Source organism: Oncorhynchus clarkii, chromosome 3 (genome assembly GCF_045791955.1).
Source record: "Oncorhynchus clarkii lewisi isolate Uvic-CL-2024 chromosome 3, UVic_Ocla_1.0, whole genome shotgun sequence".
Classification (NCBI taxonomy): domain Eukaryota; kingdom Metazoa; phylum Chordata; class Actinopteri; order Salmoniformes; family Salmonidae; genus Oncorhynchus; species Oncorhynchus clarkii.
This window is the reverse complement of record NC_092149.1, coordinates 9,418,658-9,435,118: the sequence shown is the minus strand read 5'-3', so window position 1 is coordinate 9,435,118 and position 16,461 is coordinate 9,418,658. Positions and strand designations below refer to the sequence as shown.

The window sequence follows — 16,461 nt, the reverse complement described above, 5'->3', positions numbered from 1 at the left end:
CTTACCTCCCTAATCTTACTACATTTGCACACACTGTACATATATTTTTTATATTGTGATATTAACTATACATTTGTTTATGTGTAACTCTGTGTTGTTTTTATCGCACTGCTTTACTTTATCTTGGCCAGGTCGCAGTTGTAAATGAGAACTTGTTCTCAACTAGCCTACCTGGTTAAATAAAGGTGAAATAAATAAATAAACTGAATGGCACTGAATAGGAATGAGTGTTTACTGTTATAATGACTGTAATACTAATGCAATGAATGAATAATGATGCTGTTGTTTATATCTGAATTCCAGATTCCCCCTGGATCAGCCCCTGAGAGCTGTAGGATCCACCCAGGAGGATGCAGGGCCTCAGGAGGGCCTCAGGAGGAACAGCTCTAGTCAGCTCTGACTTCTGGTGGGGCGGGACAGCTGGTGTTGTGAATCAGGCCGCTATAGTGGCAGACACGGCTTCTTCCCAACACCAGGGTCACACCCCACTGTCCACAGCACCGAAGCCCCGGAGCCCAGCCCTCTCCCTCACCGGCAGCAAGGCACAGCAGCAGCATTGTCCGCAGCACCGAAGCCCAGCCCTCTCCCTCACCGGCAGCAAGGCACAGCAACAGCACTGTCCGCAGCACCGAAGCCCCGGAGCCCAGCCCTCTCCCTCACCGGCAGCAAGGCACAGCAACAGCACTGTCCGCAGCACCGAAGCCCCGGAGCCCAGCCCTCTCCCTCACCGGCAGCAAGGCACAGCAACAGCACTGTCCGCAGCACCGAAGCCCCGGAGCCCAGCCCTCTCCCTCACCGGCAGCAAGGCACAGCAACAGCACTGTCCGCAGCACCGAAGCCCCGGAGCCCAGCCCTCTCCCTCACAGGCAGCAAGGCACAGCAGCAGATCTCAGGAGGACAGATCAAAATGCATGCCGAGACTAGTGGAGGATGTGTCTTTCAAAAACAGACTAGTCAAAGTTCATTAAAAATAAACTAAATATTCCACTGTGTGTCTGGGGCATAAGAGGAGCATTTGAGCATGGGCCCGAAACATAACCACCATTGTTTAATTCTCAATTGTGATTAAAGTAGAGTTGTATTGTATTGACTTGCCCTATGACAGCTTCTGTGTGTCTGCACACTAGGACTAGGATTCAACATCAGTGAACTATCAGAGCATAGTACAACTAGAGAGAGGACAGTGCTGATGGGAATAGCATGAAATGAATAATCAATCAAAATGAAATGTGTTCCGGTTTATGTAAAAGCATGACAAATGAAAGGCTGGGTGTATTCCTTTGTCTGGGATTAAATAGAAAATGGATTTTGATGTTAGTCTCAGTCTTAGTATCAGTACGCTTTGTTGGCATCCCTCGGTGCTGCTTTTATTTCACTTTATATTATATACTTTTATTAAAACTCATCAAAGGACTCTTTATTTGTTATTCGTTACTTAACGAATTGTATGTTTTCATTGTGTGGTGGTAGTTTGTGAGTGAAAGTGTTTAAGTACAATTGTGAATTTGTTTTTGCATCATTATTCCAATAATAAAGTAGGATGCATGTGAACAACTACAGTTATGTATCTTGTCATTTATATGATTATCTTTGCAAATGATTTGAGTATTTTATTGTGTCAAATTATTTGCATTCAGACTGTACGGTACATTGGAAATTAATCGTATAATTCATAAACCAATTTCATCCTAAAATAAATATAGAGTTGAAGTTCCCGTGCAGTAGAATTTCCAAATTTCTCCCCCAAAGATCTGCAAGCATGTCCACTACCGGTCAAAAGTTTTAGAACACCTACTCATTCAAGGGTTTTTCTTAATTTTACTATTTTCTACATTATAGAATAATAGTGAAGACATCAAAACTATGAAATAACACATGGTATCATGTAGTAACCAAAGAAGTGTTAAACAAATCAAAATATATTTTATATTTGAGATTCTTCAAATTGCCACTCTTTGCGTTGATGATGGCTTTGCACACTCTTGGCATTCTCTCAACCAGCAACACCTGGAATGCTTTTCCAACAGTCTTGAAGGAGTTCCCACATATGCTGAGCACTTGGCTGCTTTTCCTTTTTTCTGCGGACCGACTCATCCCAAACCATCTCAATTTGGTTGAGGTTGGGGGATTGTGGAAGTCAGGTCAGCCCTTACACCGCCTGTAGGTGTGTTGGGTCATTGTCCTGTTGAAAAACAAATTATAATCCCACTAAACCCAAACCAGATGATATGGCGTATCGCTGCAGAATGCTTTGGTAGCCATGCTGGCTAAGTGTGCCTTGAATTCTAAATAAATCACAGACAGTATCACCAGCAAAGTACCCCCACACCATAACACCTCCTCCTCCATGCTTTACGGTGGGAAATACACATCCGTTCACACACACCGCATCTCACAAAGACACGGTGGTTGGAACCAAAAATCTCAAATTTGGACTCCAGACCAAAGGACAAATTTCCTCCGGTCTAATGTCCATTGCTTGTGTTTCTTGGCCCAAGCAAGTCTCTTCTTGCTATTGGTGTCCATTAGCAGTGGTTTCTTTGCAGCAATTCGACCATGAAGGCCTGATTCGGCAGGGTAGCCTAGTGGTTAGAGAGTTGGACTAGGAACCGGAAGGTTGCAAGTTCAAACCCCCGAGCTGACATGGTACTAATCTGTCGTTCTGCCCCTGAACAGGCACCCACTGTTCCTAGGCCGTCATTGAAAATAAGAATTTGTTCTTAACTGACTTGCCTGGTTAAATAAAGGTAAAATGAAAAATTTGCACAGTCTCCTCTGAACAGTTGATGTTGAGACGTGTCTGTTACTTTAACTCTGTGAAGCATTTATTTGGGCTGCAATTTCTGAGGCTAGTAACTCTAATAAACTTATCTTCTGCAGCAGAGGTAACTCTGGGTCTTCCGTTCCTATGGTGTTCCTCATGAGAGCCAGTTTCATCATAGCACTTGATGGTTTTTGCGACTGCACTTGAAGAAACTTTTAAAGTTCTTGAAATGTTCCATATTGACTGACCTTCATGATTTAAAGTAACGATGGACTGTTGTTTCTCTTTGCTTATTTGAGCTGTTCTTGCCATAATATGGACTTGGTATTTTACCAAATAGAACTATCTTCTGTATACCCCCCCACTACCTTGTCACAACACAACTGATTGGCTTAAACGAATTAGGAAGGAAAGAAATTCCACAAATTATCTTTTAAAAAGGCACACCTGCATTCCAGGTGACGACCTCATGAATCTGGTTGAGAAAATGCCAAGCGTGTGGGAGCTGTCAGCAAGGCAAAGGGTGTCTATTAGAAGAATCTCAAATCTCAAATATATTTTGATATGTTTAACACTTTTTTGTTTACTATGATTCCATATGTGTTATTTCATAGTGTTGATGTCTTCACAATTATTCTACATTGTAGAAAATAGCAAAGATTAAGAAAACCCTTGAATGAGTAGGTGTTCTAAAACTTTTGATCGGTAGTGTATGTGTTTGGTACATGTGGAAACACCCTGTACATAGTGTGTTGTGGTGAATTACACATTACTAATGTAGGAGGTATGCATCCTATGGCCTGATTTGAGAAATGTATCTCTATGAAGGATACACTGTATTGTCAAATGTGTAATGAGGTAGAAAACACGCTACTCTTAGAATATATTTTATGCAATTTAATACTGTATAAAAATGTATGTTGAAATGTAAAATAGATTCTATTTTGAACATTACATTTTATATTGTTGCATTTGGGTATATCAAAATATATTTTTGCTAATGTCTTAATACACTATAATACTTAGCAAACCAAATAGATTTATTTTACAAGCACTTGACCACAAATGTAATCCATTGATATTCACAGCACAGGAGGTTGGTGGCACCTTAATTGGGGAGAAAGGGCTTGTGGTAAGGACCAGTGGTGTAAAGTACTTAAGTAAAAATACTTTAAAGTACTACTTAAGTAGTTTTTTGGGGGTATCTGTACTTTACTTTACTATTTGTATATTTGACAACTTTTACCTTTACTTCACTACATTCCTAAAGAAAATAAGGTACTTTTTACTCCATAATTTTTCTTAGCACCCAAAAGTACTCATTACATTTTGACAGGAAAATGGTCCTATTCACACACTTATCAAGTGAACATCCCTGGTCATCAATACTGCCTCTGATCTAGCGGACTCACTAAACACAAATGCTTCATTTGTAAATGATGTCTGAGTGTTGGAGTGTTGGAGTGTGCCCCTGGCTATCTGTCAATAGAAAATAAAAATAAACATCTGGTTTGCTTAATATAATTAAGTTGGAATGAGTTATACTTTTACTTTTGATACTTAAGTACATTTTAGCAATTCCATTTACTTAAGTATATTTAAAAACAAATATTTTTAGTATTTTCTCAAGTAGTATTTTACTGGGTGAATTTTACTTGAGTCATTTTCTATTTTCTATTAAGGTATGTTTACGTTTGCTTAAGTATGACAATTGAGTACTTTTTCCACCATTGGTAAGGACTGGAGTGGAATCACTGGAATGGTATCAAACTCATGGTTTCCAGGTGTTCGATGCCATTCCATTTGCTCCGTTCTGGCCATTATTATGAGCTGTCCTCCCCCCAGCAGCCTCCTGTAATTCCCAGGTATGATGAAGCACAAAAAGGGTTTGCTGCAGATGGACAACCTGGACTGGACGGAAAATGTGACGTTTGAGAAACAAGCCAAAGAAAGGCAGTAAGGAAGGCGTCTTAAAATCATTTTGTGGGTGAAGAAAATGAACATCTATGATCCATCAGAATCTGACGTTGGTTAAAGATCCAATACAGCCGTTTTTATATCATTATCAAATCATGTCTGGGTATTAACCTTGATGTAATAGATTTCCATTAAAATGGTCAAAAAGAAACCAATGTTTCTCAAGCAATATTTTGCTAGGACTTAGTGGTCTGAGTGGGAAGGGGAAAACCCGAAAATTAGCTGTTATTGACAGAGGTTTGGAACTGTCTTTGTTATTGGTCTATTAACTAATTTACCACCTGAAGATGTCACCATGGAAAGCTAAAACTTCACCCATGCAAAACCTGCTGATTAAAAGGTCCTGTGAAGATTGTATTTTCAACCAGCAACCATCAGGAAATAACACTGATCACATTTTATCACTCTTTTACGGTGTTAGTTTCATCTGCTGTTGTTGTACAATATCATACAAAATACAGAAAAAACTGAATTTGGACTGCGTTTAGAAGAGGTGCAATGATCCGCGAGATAATAATTGTAGCTTTCTAACCAGCAGAAGTCACCAGCAGAGGTCATTAAACGTCCATATCAGAGCTATCGATGCTTTAGTATAGTAGTGCGATTGCTTTTGTCTGTCTGATTGCTGTGCATGGACCACTGGCTGACGTTGGACTCAAAATCTATGTAAAAAAATCCCTGCCATACTACCAATTCAGCAATGCAGTCTTTAGAAGGTAATCTGTATTCGTTAATTTTGATAAATTCTGAGCCAAACACTTATTGACATGTGGCTGGTACAGTCTGAATGTGGTTGCTTATTTTCAGCTGACAGCTAGCTTGCAAGGAAGCTAGCTAGGTGGGTAAACTAGCTGAACCTGTTTGTTGTTGTGATTATCTGTTAGTTATAACAAGTCATACAATGTATTACTCAGTTTTGTGCTGGAATAAACTGAAAGAACTTGCAAGCCAGACGATTTGATAGCGTTGTTGTTTGGAGTGTTCTCCAATGTGTCCCCTTGGCCTTGCCTTAGGCTAGTCCTGTGAATGCCAAAGATACTGTAAATAAGACCTATCTTGAGTTTGCACCCACAAACCAAGGCTTAGCTGGCTAGCTACTGCTGTAGTATAAATGCTACAACAATCTTTATTAAGATTTGTCAGTTTGGACCAGTCAGTCAGCTCATAATCTGTAACCTATTTTGTCAACAGGAGAGAATCAACACCTGTGGATGTCACAAGTCATTGATTTGATGGTGTCCAGCTAGAGCTAGCTACAGCTATGTCTGTGGCCTCGCTCCTGCGAAGTGCCATGAGGTAAATAACCCACTATAGTACTTACATTATCATACTTACATCATCACCTGCACACAGAATTGATTTTGTGAAAAGGACCACTGTTGTTAGTGATGTAATGCATAGTTTCCAAAACTTGGTCCTGGGGCCCCCCCTGGGTGCATGTTTTGGTTTTTGCCCAGGCATTAAACAGCTGATTCAAATAACCAACTCATCATCAAGATTTTACCATTTTAATCAGCTGTGTAGTGCTAGGGCAGAAACCAAAACGTGCACTGGGGGGGCTGAGTTTGGGAGACCCTGATGTAATGCACAGCAGGCTCCCTTTGGACTTCATAGTGATCATAGTGACAACCCTTTATCCTCCCTCTCTGGTCCATGTTGTTTTTCAGAGTGGGGAACAGACATGTCGCAGCACATTTGGTCCATCAGAGAGCTCTTTCAGGGGCAGATGCTATCAATGCACTGAGACCTTTCTACTTTGCAGTGCACCCAGACTTCTTTGGCCAGCATCCCAGGGAAAGGGTGAATGATTATGTCCTGTCGTAGTTCAAAAGAGCAATAATGTCCATGTATCATAGAATTGTGTCGTAGGGCAATTCCACGGCGACTTAACAATTTCCATTCAACATTTTACAAAAACACATTTACCTGAAGAACGGTGTAGATGCAGCATAAACCGTCCTTCTGTTACCAAACTTTGCATCTGCACTATTATTCAAGTAAATGGTTTTTGTAAAATGTTCAGTGGTATTTGTTAAAAGTAGTCCTTGTGCATAGAGTTGTATGGTTTGTTTAACTTTGCATTCATTGTTTTTTGTTTGACATTTTTAAAGTGAAAAATATGAGCCTCAGAATCATTCTGTTATCGTGGAATTGCCAATCAAAACGGTCTTTGTGTAATTCTCTTCAGGAAGTGAATGAAAATTCCCTCGAGACTCAATGGTTATTTGGAAAACCTTCAGAAACCTTCCCGCTCAGTCCAACCAACAAAGCTCACCTTTTATGTCAGGGAAATAAAGGAGAAGGAAGACATTCAGAAGGACGTCCTTCCTCCTGGTAATGTCCTTTTATCCTGCTTAAAATGTAGACTATACAGTATTGGTGTTTCTTGATCATTTGTTTTTTTCATACCGTTTCCTCTGAGAGAGTGAGTATTATGCATGGATGCATTCCAAATGGCACCCTATGCACCCTGGTTAAACATAGTGCACTATATAGAGAACATGCTGCCATTTGCAATATAGATGTTTTTTTGTGACTGACTATGTTTGTAATACATTTGACCACATTTCCCAGGGTTCCGTTCGGTCAGCTTCACTCTGCAGACCAAGGATGTCCTGACCACCGTAATGGATGTGTTGAAGTCCTGCAGTCTGTCCACAGAGCACATGAAGGGACTGAAGGCCAGCTCAGAGTCACCCAAGAGCCAGCAGCCAGTGGCTGGGCATGGGAACCCTTTCTACAGGCCCATCAAATGGGACAAAAGCTACTACAGCTTCACTGGCTTCAGAGACCCAGAGCAGGAGCTGAAGCAGGCCAAGAAAGTAGAGCCCACACTAAGGTACTGTATAGTGACTACCTAGCCAAAGCAAACGGTAACTTCTTATGTATGTAGAATGACATAGACATTAGCATTGCTTTAGCTTGATCACTTTTTAACTGTCAGCTCAAATTCACAGATGCATTCCGAAGACGGGTTTAAATAGAAACAAATGATCTTGCTGTCTTTGTCACTGCCTGTGTACTTGCGTTCCTCTGGTTGGCTCATTCCACTCATGCCTTGAGAGAAGTGACATGCTCTACAAGCGAGCCATTGGTCTGTCTGAAGAGTTGTCTCTCTGCTGCAGCTTGTGGCTGAGAAACCATGAGAAGGAGGCTACGAAGAAGCAGAACGCCAGTGTCCCTCGACGGGAGGAGCTGAAGAGACTCAAGAAGGAATTGTGTCAGAAATTTGCCTTGGAAGATATTAGGTAATCATCAACACTCTGAACAACAGCTGTTCCATTCTAATAGAAGAAGAAACCATTGGTGAGTTTCATTAAGTGCACCAACTCCCATGCAGATAGAAAATGGTGCAGAGATGCATAGTAAAAATCTAAATATCACATGCGCCGAATACATGACTCTGATGCACAGTGCTGGTCCTATGAAGTAAAGTGCATAGACCCTTCAGCTTCATAGGGTGCATGTTTGAGTGAGTTACTGTTTGACTGGGTTCTACTGGCCTGCGGTACAACAGAAGGTGGTCAATGTCATTCCAAAGTAACGTATTATCAATGTTCTGGAGACTTTGAGCCTCCTGTTGTTACAACATGACTGGGGATCTCTGCTCTCACTTGAACACCTGATCTGAGGACAATACCTCCTTCCTCCTGCAGGTGGCAGCGCAGCTGGGGAGTGACTCACAGATGCTGTCAGCTCCAGAGTCTGAGCCGTCTCTCCCAGCAGAACCCTGAGGCTGTGCTCAACCTGCGAGGTATACACACCTGGAAGAGAGTCAATAAGGGTCTTTGTCCTAAGAGTGGGCTTGAATTGTTCTATTCTGTTGACATTTTGAAAGATGTCCTGACTGACAGAGAATGATGAGTGAATTAAAATGATGTATGGTAAATTACTTTATGCATTCCTTATTTTCTTTTAGGACACACTATAATATTCACTGACCAATCAGGGATGAATGCCTCGGGTCATGTGATGCTGGGAACAATGGATGTTCATCACCAATGGACAAAAGTATGGCACATGTTACATTTCAGCTGGAAAAGTGACCAGTCTTTTTAATTCTCCTGTTGCTCATGTTCTGTGTTTGTTTGTGTGTGCGTGTGTACATGTGTCCTAGCTGTTTGTGAGTCTCCCCAGCTACCGTAGCCTGCTCCAGCAGACAGAGTGGCTGAAGGAGAGGGTCAGCCATGTGTTGGGAGGTATTCAGGTAATTAACATAGAGAGACTGGGACCTGTACAGCCTATAGAGGAACACTGCAGCATCCTCAACACCTTCCATAAGAGACTACTGGCCCGACGCCTAGCCCTGCATCCCAGGAGCCTGCAAGGTCTGGCCATGACCCTGGAGAAGTAAGAGACTCTTCCCTATCCACCCACACCACAGACCATGTACCCGACTGTCTACCAGTGGGCCAAAATACTCTGTTTATGCAGCACATTCCTGTTCAAGGGTGTGATTTTGATGCTACTGTAATACCAGTCTGTAGAATTACACTGAACAAAAATATATAAACGCAACATGCAAACATTTCAATGGTTTTACTGAATTAATATCAGGAAATCAGTCAATTGAAATAAATGTATTAGGCCCTAATCTATGGATTTCACATGACTGGGCAGGGGCACAGTCATGGGTGGGCCTGGGAGGGCATAGGCCCACTCACTAGGGAGCCAGGCCCACCCACTGGAGTACCAGGCCCAGCCAATCAGAATTAGTTTTTCCCCGCAAAAGGGCTTTATTACAGACAAAAATACTCCACAGTTTCATCAGCTGTCCAGGTGGATGGTGCATGTGAAGATGCCGGATGTGGAGGTCCTGGGCTGGTGTGGTTACACGTGGTCTGCGGTTGTGAGGCCAGTTGGACATACTGCTAAATTCTCTAAAACGACATTAGCGGTTTATGGTAGAGAAATGAACATTAAATTATCTTGCAACACCTCTGGTGGACATTCCTGCAGTCAGCATGCCAATTGCATGCTCCCTCAACTTGAGACATCTGTGGCATTGTGTTGTGACAAAACTGCACATTTGATTGTCCCCAGCACAAGGTGCACTTGTGTAATGATCATGCTGTTTAATCAGTTTCTTGATATGCCACACCTGTCAGGTGGATGGATTGTCTTGGCAAAAGAGAAATGCTCACTAACAGGGATGTAAACAAACAAATGTGTGCACAACATTTTAGAGAAATAAGCTTTTTGTTCATTTGGAACATTTTCTGGAATCTTATGTCATCTCCTGAAACATGGCGCCAACACTTTGCATGTTGCGTTTACATTTTTGTTCAGTATACATTTAGCTGTGGGACGACTTTTCCTGATGGCCGGGGGGCCGGAACATAGTTATAAATAATTTGGATCCCAAATAGATATAGTATTTGACAAAAGCAGAATAATTTCAAACCTTGATTACATTGGGATAGGATTACATAAGCCTTGCTATTTATGTGTGGGGATACTTGGGAAGAGATTTCTTAAAATAAAATCACTTTGAGATTTTTTTTGTGTGACTTTAGTATTTTATGTCCAACAACAATTCCAAAACTTTTTTTCTTATTATTATTGATTTATTTTGCTCAGAGAACTTGGAGGGCCAAATGAAATCACCAGCGGGCTGCCTAGAGGGGAACCTGGTGTAGAGGCATGTGAGAGATTCCCTGACCACTGATGATGTACCTGTGGTGTTTTGTCCCAGTGACCGCTCCAGCCCCAGCCTGCATGAGATGGGTCACTTCGTCATCCCAGCCACCTGTGAGCCCAGCAGACTACAGACTTTCCTCCAGAGCATGGCCTGGGAGGCCCGACAACGAATCAAACACAGGAACCAGTGAGTGTCTGTCAACCTTGTCTTCCTGCCCTCCTACTTCCTACATGTCTGTGTACGTTGTTGTATTGATTATCCCTCGGTCTGTGTGTGGCTAGGCGTGCTCTGTGTGTGACCCTGACCTGTGTCCGTCCCCCAGGCTGCAGAAGGAGGAGGAGGAGGTACTGCTCCACTGCCTGGAGGCTCTGGCCCTGAGGAATCTGTCCAAGGAGCCCAGTGTCAGACACAACCAGATGATCCCCTGCTGCAGGCGGTTGCTGGAGGAACGCTTCCCCCTCATGGAGGGCCTCCGGGTGGAGGTCTCCCACTTCTACTCTGTCATGCAGGACGGGGACTTGTGCATCCCCTGGGACTGGCAGGGCTGAGGGGACAGGGGACATGCTGCAGCACGCCTGGTTGAACCAGGCTCAATGCTATGCTCACCATGTCTACCACCACGCTACACTGCAGCTGCCACACAGAGAAACAAACCCACCGACTCTCACAAGGTCAATCACGTTATCCTTCTACTGGAGAGGACAGATAAACAGACATACTCTTTTCACACTATTGTGCTGAACCAGGGCCCGGTTTCCCAAAAGCATCTTAAGGCTGAGTTCATAGTTAGAACCTTCGTAGGAGCATTGTTAAATCTCTGAACTGTTTTCCAAAGCCATCCTTACTAAAGTTGCACTTGAAAACGCTTGTTATTTACCACCTGCCTCAGATCACTCCTAGAACAGCTAGTGTTATTTTTCCCTTCCACTAAACATAGACTCAAGATGCTTCTCTGTCTCTCTGTGACCACCGATAACTTCATAACGATGTTGACTGCAAATATAGAGTTGCCAATGCCTTTGCAATCGTTAGAAACAACCAAAAGACAAAATGATGCTTAAAATGAAAACCGATATGACTGCATTCAGATATAAATAGCCTACCTACCTACAGTACAGTCTACATAGGCCTATATTTCCATTCGTTTTATTTATCTATTTGGTTACCATCTGTAATTTCTGCCTTTATATATTTCATGATGTGTCAAATCTTGATTTAGTGCATGTATTATAGGGTAAGCATTACAATAAGTGGCCTCAGTATTTGCAGCCGCACTAGCTGATCCGTCGTCAGTATTGTGGAATAATTATAATTTTAAGGTAAGATATTAATGAAGAAAGCTGATCCGATTTCTTTCAATCTTGTCAGTATCGACACACTTAGCGAACGTTCTGTCTGCGTGGCGTTACATCTTCTGCCATTGTAGGAAAGATGCATCGTTAAAACACTCGTAAGCCTAAATTCCATCGCTATCGAGAAGCCAGGCCCAGTACTGTGCTGGCGTGCATACGTTCTTTTCATAATGTCCTTTCCAGCACCTTCCAGTAACTATGGTGGATAGGATGGGTAACCAGACCAGCTCAGCTTGGTTTAGTAGTGTGAATAGGTTTGGTCAGAGCAGGCTGGTACAATAGAGTTAGTTTGTATTAACCAACCAGAAGGCCTAGTATCTTGAAGTCAGTCAGTGTTCAGGAAGGTGTGCGTGTGAATAAACCAACACAGAGGAATAGTATCAGTATTTTCATTAGGGGTGTATGAGGGAAAACAACATGTTTGTTAATGTAGTTCAGTGGCACTTTAGATTGATTGTGTTATTTTAATGAACATTTAGTGGAGTATTATTTCCGAGACGATCTACGAAGACAACTATTACACTTATTCAAATCTATTACACTTGACTTTAAACTGTACAGAAACACACTTTGCTATCACAAAAGAAGAGCTAAGGAAAGAAATGGCTCGGTATTACGATCCGTCTCATACGATGACCGGAACGGGAGACGTCATATACTGTTGCAGTGTTTAAACTCTACACTAGATGGTGTGCTCTCTCACTAAACTCAGTATGGGGTTCATTGGTTTTTGTAATGAAATATACATTTCGGAGTGAGATTTGATGTTCTGGTGTTTCTCAGAGTAGGAGTGTGGATTTAGGATCAGTTTGGCCTTTTAGATCACAATAAAAAAAAAAAACATTACATGGACAGGGGAGACCTGATTCTAGATCAGATGTTTGATACATAGAGCCTCTGGTTAGTGGTCTACTGTAGGTTGATCTTGACTGAAATGGGCACCAGCTATTAGAAGAAGAGCTAAAGTACTGGAAATGGATCCCACCACATTGATGCAGCTCTCGTGTGATGGGACAGTCAAATGGAATGAAGACTTCATACTGCAAGATCAAGTAATACTAACTGCATCAGTTACCTGACTAGCTAGAATACTGTCGAGACAGCCGGGAACAATAATGATTAATATATGTTTGTTTTTACCTCTTAACTTTAACACAACCAATACCACAGAATAAAGACCTGCTAAAAGATGGATCATTGATTTAATATAATATAATTTAGAGATGCTAAATGACAAAATGTAAAATGTCCATGACTATTGGGATTAACACTATTTTCAACATTCTTGTTTGTTTGCCATTGTCCTTCACAAAGTGTGTTGTAACTTGTTGCAGAGCTGACTGACTCCATCCCTAATCAGCTCTGTGCTGAACGGTTGTCAAAAGCCAATTTTATCCAAACACACCCATTCATAAACTCTACATGAACATGTGGATGTCTCTCTCACTCTCCCAGAGTGATAAATGTGTGTTGAATTAGACGATATGAAGTCCCTCCCTCCTCTGTATACTGAGCCAGAACTATATAGATAGATAATGTGTTTATTTAATTCAGTGGCCAGAACAGCCTCTTCAAAGAAACAACAGATCCTAAATCCACCATCACCTGTCTGCCTGTCGGTCTGACTGTCCAGCTCCTAGATTCAGGGCCCGCAAAAAGTAGTGCACTAGGGAATAGGGTGCCATTTGGGATGGACCCTGGGGCAAGGTGGGATGGATATTAGCAGAGTAATTCTTAGCTTTTTAGGAGACATTCATAGATAGGGGAGGTTGTGTCCTGCCTAGCATGGGGTTGGCCTTCTAGCAGTGCTGGTGTTAGTCATCCTGCCTCTTCATTGTGCAGGATATGGGTTTGGTTGGTTTATGGCAAGCTGATCCTGATCGGCCACTTCCTCCTAGTTAGAGAGGAACCCCCTCTGAGTTTGAGTGTTGCCATTAAAGCCATAGAGGTCATGATGCTAAATCAGACTGTTTTGAAACAGGAACGCCTTTAATGATTTATACCTGAACTCCCACTGTTGTTACCATACGTCCCCTGATCTAACGTAGTCTGGGTACCAGTCTTTAGAACTAACATTCCACTCCTTCCCACTCGTCTTTGGCAAATGACAAGAGTGGCAAGGAATCGAATGTTATTACTGAACAGAGACAACAACCAGGCTAGCTCTAACGCACTGTTATTACCATACTGCTCCTGCTCTGATGCGTTTTCACAGACCTGGGAGGGGGGCTTTCAATATCAATTACCCCATTTGATCATGACAAGAGGTGGCGACCTGACCAGCGTTTGGCCCTCTTGTGACTGTGGTAAAGGTTTTAATCAAGTGCAATAAAGTTGGCCATTATTCTGTAAAATAACAAGGGCCATCAATATCTTGAATGTCAAAATGAAAAGTAATGGGAAGATTAACATGCTACCTTTCCTGTTATTTAGGTTGCTGGGACAATAACTTGAATGTCCCTGGCTACTTCAAAGTAGATCATATTTCTGGTTGTGAACTGAATGTTTCTGATCACTCTACTCTCTTTCCCAGCGTCATCTCGCTTCCTTTAGTAACCAGAAAATACATCCTGGCATTATGATCATAACATTCAGTTCAGAACCAGAAATATGATCTACTTTGAAGTAGCCAGGGACATTCAAGTTATTGTCCCAGCAACCTAAATAACAGGAAAGGTAGCATGTTTATCCACCCGTGACTTTTGATTTGACATTCAGATATTGATTGGGGCTTGGTAGAGTATTACTGGTGTTCATGTGATTCCCATGTTTTATGTCTCCGAGTCTTTCACAGATTTGATTTCCCAAGTTTAATATGACTCAGGGAAGGGAGACATGCATGTTAGAAGTCGACGCCGTGCCTACCCCGGCCATCAACACAAGTGCTGTGGAACTGTCCTCTTAGTCTAATGGTTAAGATTGGTTGATTGGTTCCTCCTGTTGGAGACTCGGGTTCAGATCTCGTCTGGTTAGACGGACAACCAAGTTGTCTTTGGCCATTTCCAACACTGACGCTTCTTGACTCTTTCTTTCCATAGTGCCCCAGGTCTAGTAGCCTCTTGGGTTTTTCCTCTGAGCAGGATTGGGCGGGGCCAGCTCCTTATCCAGGACTGGATAATGTGGTCAGAGCTCTGTCACCCAGGCTGGCATCCCACTGCTTATTTTGGACTGCCAACATGTAAAGGATAAACCTCACTGAGGTTCTCCTGTCCTGGCCACTGTCTGTGTGTGTGAGATATTCCTGGAGACTGAACCCAAAGCACAACATCAATGGCATGGCCTTCACAGAGGCATGCATGAGTAAGCATTGCTTGTCCGTCTGAGACAGGGTGAATGGATACGATCATGATCAGTCATTTATTTGTTCACATTCAAAGTGGGCATTAGAGTTGTTTAAATAAAACGTTAGCATTAGGCTACTTACTGCAGTTTAAATACAAATTATTGCGTTTTTAGTTGTTTTAAATACACAAGCCAGAGAGAAAGTTTGATTTAGTTTGCCTGGTACCATGGAACCAATGGAATCGTCTCAAAAGTGTCAAATGAAATTAAAGCCAGTCTATAATTTTTTCCAGGAAATTAAAATATTGAAATAGATCCCTTGTTTTTGCACAGCTGCTGTTTGAGGTCTACGCCACGACATATTGCATACTATATTGTAACATTTCCAATTCAAATGTCACTGTTAAAATGGCATGAATAGGGAGACGCTAGTATGTAACTGCCCAGCCCCGCTGTCCAACAAAGTCCCCTTCCGTGTGATGAAACGGAAGTATGCTCACGGCTGTAGGATTAGAGACATTCAGGGCATTTTCGAGAAACTCACGTCCTGCAGTTAACATGGCACATAATACACATATATAGTAAAACCGTCGTTGTACCTCTTGATATGTTGTTCAGTACAACATGCGTAAAACGCGTGCACAAGCGCAAATGAACACAATTCCATGGAACGCTTCATTGCACGGAACGAATGGATTCATTCTGCGCTGGCGGATGGTCAAGGAAAGCCAGGGGAAAACGCTGGACATTTGATCTCAAGAAAGTGCAGCCTTTTATGAAGCACAACGAATGCATCACAGAGAGCATTTCGTTCAGAGAAGGTATCATAGAGTAACAAATCCTTTTTGGGAGACTGTTCAGCAACTGTTTGGCTATTTGATCTTATGCGCGCAAGTATCGAGCTAACTTATTACATCAAATGGATTCATTATTTAATTGCCTTCAACAGTCTCTGTTTGATGCGCATGGTTGGTTACATTTGAAAGAGTTGTGATGGTGGATTAGAATAATTGGGCGGACACTTACTGTTAACACGTTTGTGCGTAAATTAACAGAGGAATTGATAACGAAAACCGGCAGTGGCCCTTCTCTGTGCTTGGGGAGAATTCGGGTGGGGGACACGCAGCCGATTTCATGTTTGCCACAATATTGGTTTATTCCCCGCAGCATTGACGTAAACAAGAACATACAACTCTGTAATATTAAGTTATAATTACTCTCACATTTCAATACGCAAAACACGTAAAATGTGAATTATGTATGCAAATAAGGAAGACCCGAAGTTGTTTCTATTCCAAAGAGCTTTCATTGACGTTGACTGCCATTCCAATTTCCTTCAAACGCACGTCCTTCACCGGCAGACCTATTTAATCAGTTACACATTTTATTTGGTGTCAGTGAGTGGATACCAATTTTGCACAATAGGAGCAACATTTAATAGAACC

At 42.1% G+C, this 16,461-nt stretch overlaps 2 pseudogenes; both read left to right on the top strand.

Annotated features, from left to right (window-relative positions):
- The first annotated feature begins 5,340 nt into the window (after nucleotides 1–5,340).
- LOC139387511 (T-cell activation inhibitor, mitochondrial-like) lies at nucleotides 5,341–11,329 on the top strand (annotated as a pseudogene).
- Nucleotides 11,330–11,580: 251 nt separating this feature from the next.
- LOC139387503 (E3 ubiquitin-protein ligase TRIM71-like) overlaps nucleotides 11,581–16,461 on the top strand; it is a 21,096-nt pseudogene continuing 16,215 nt past the window's right edge.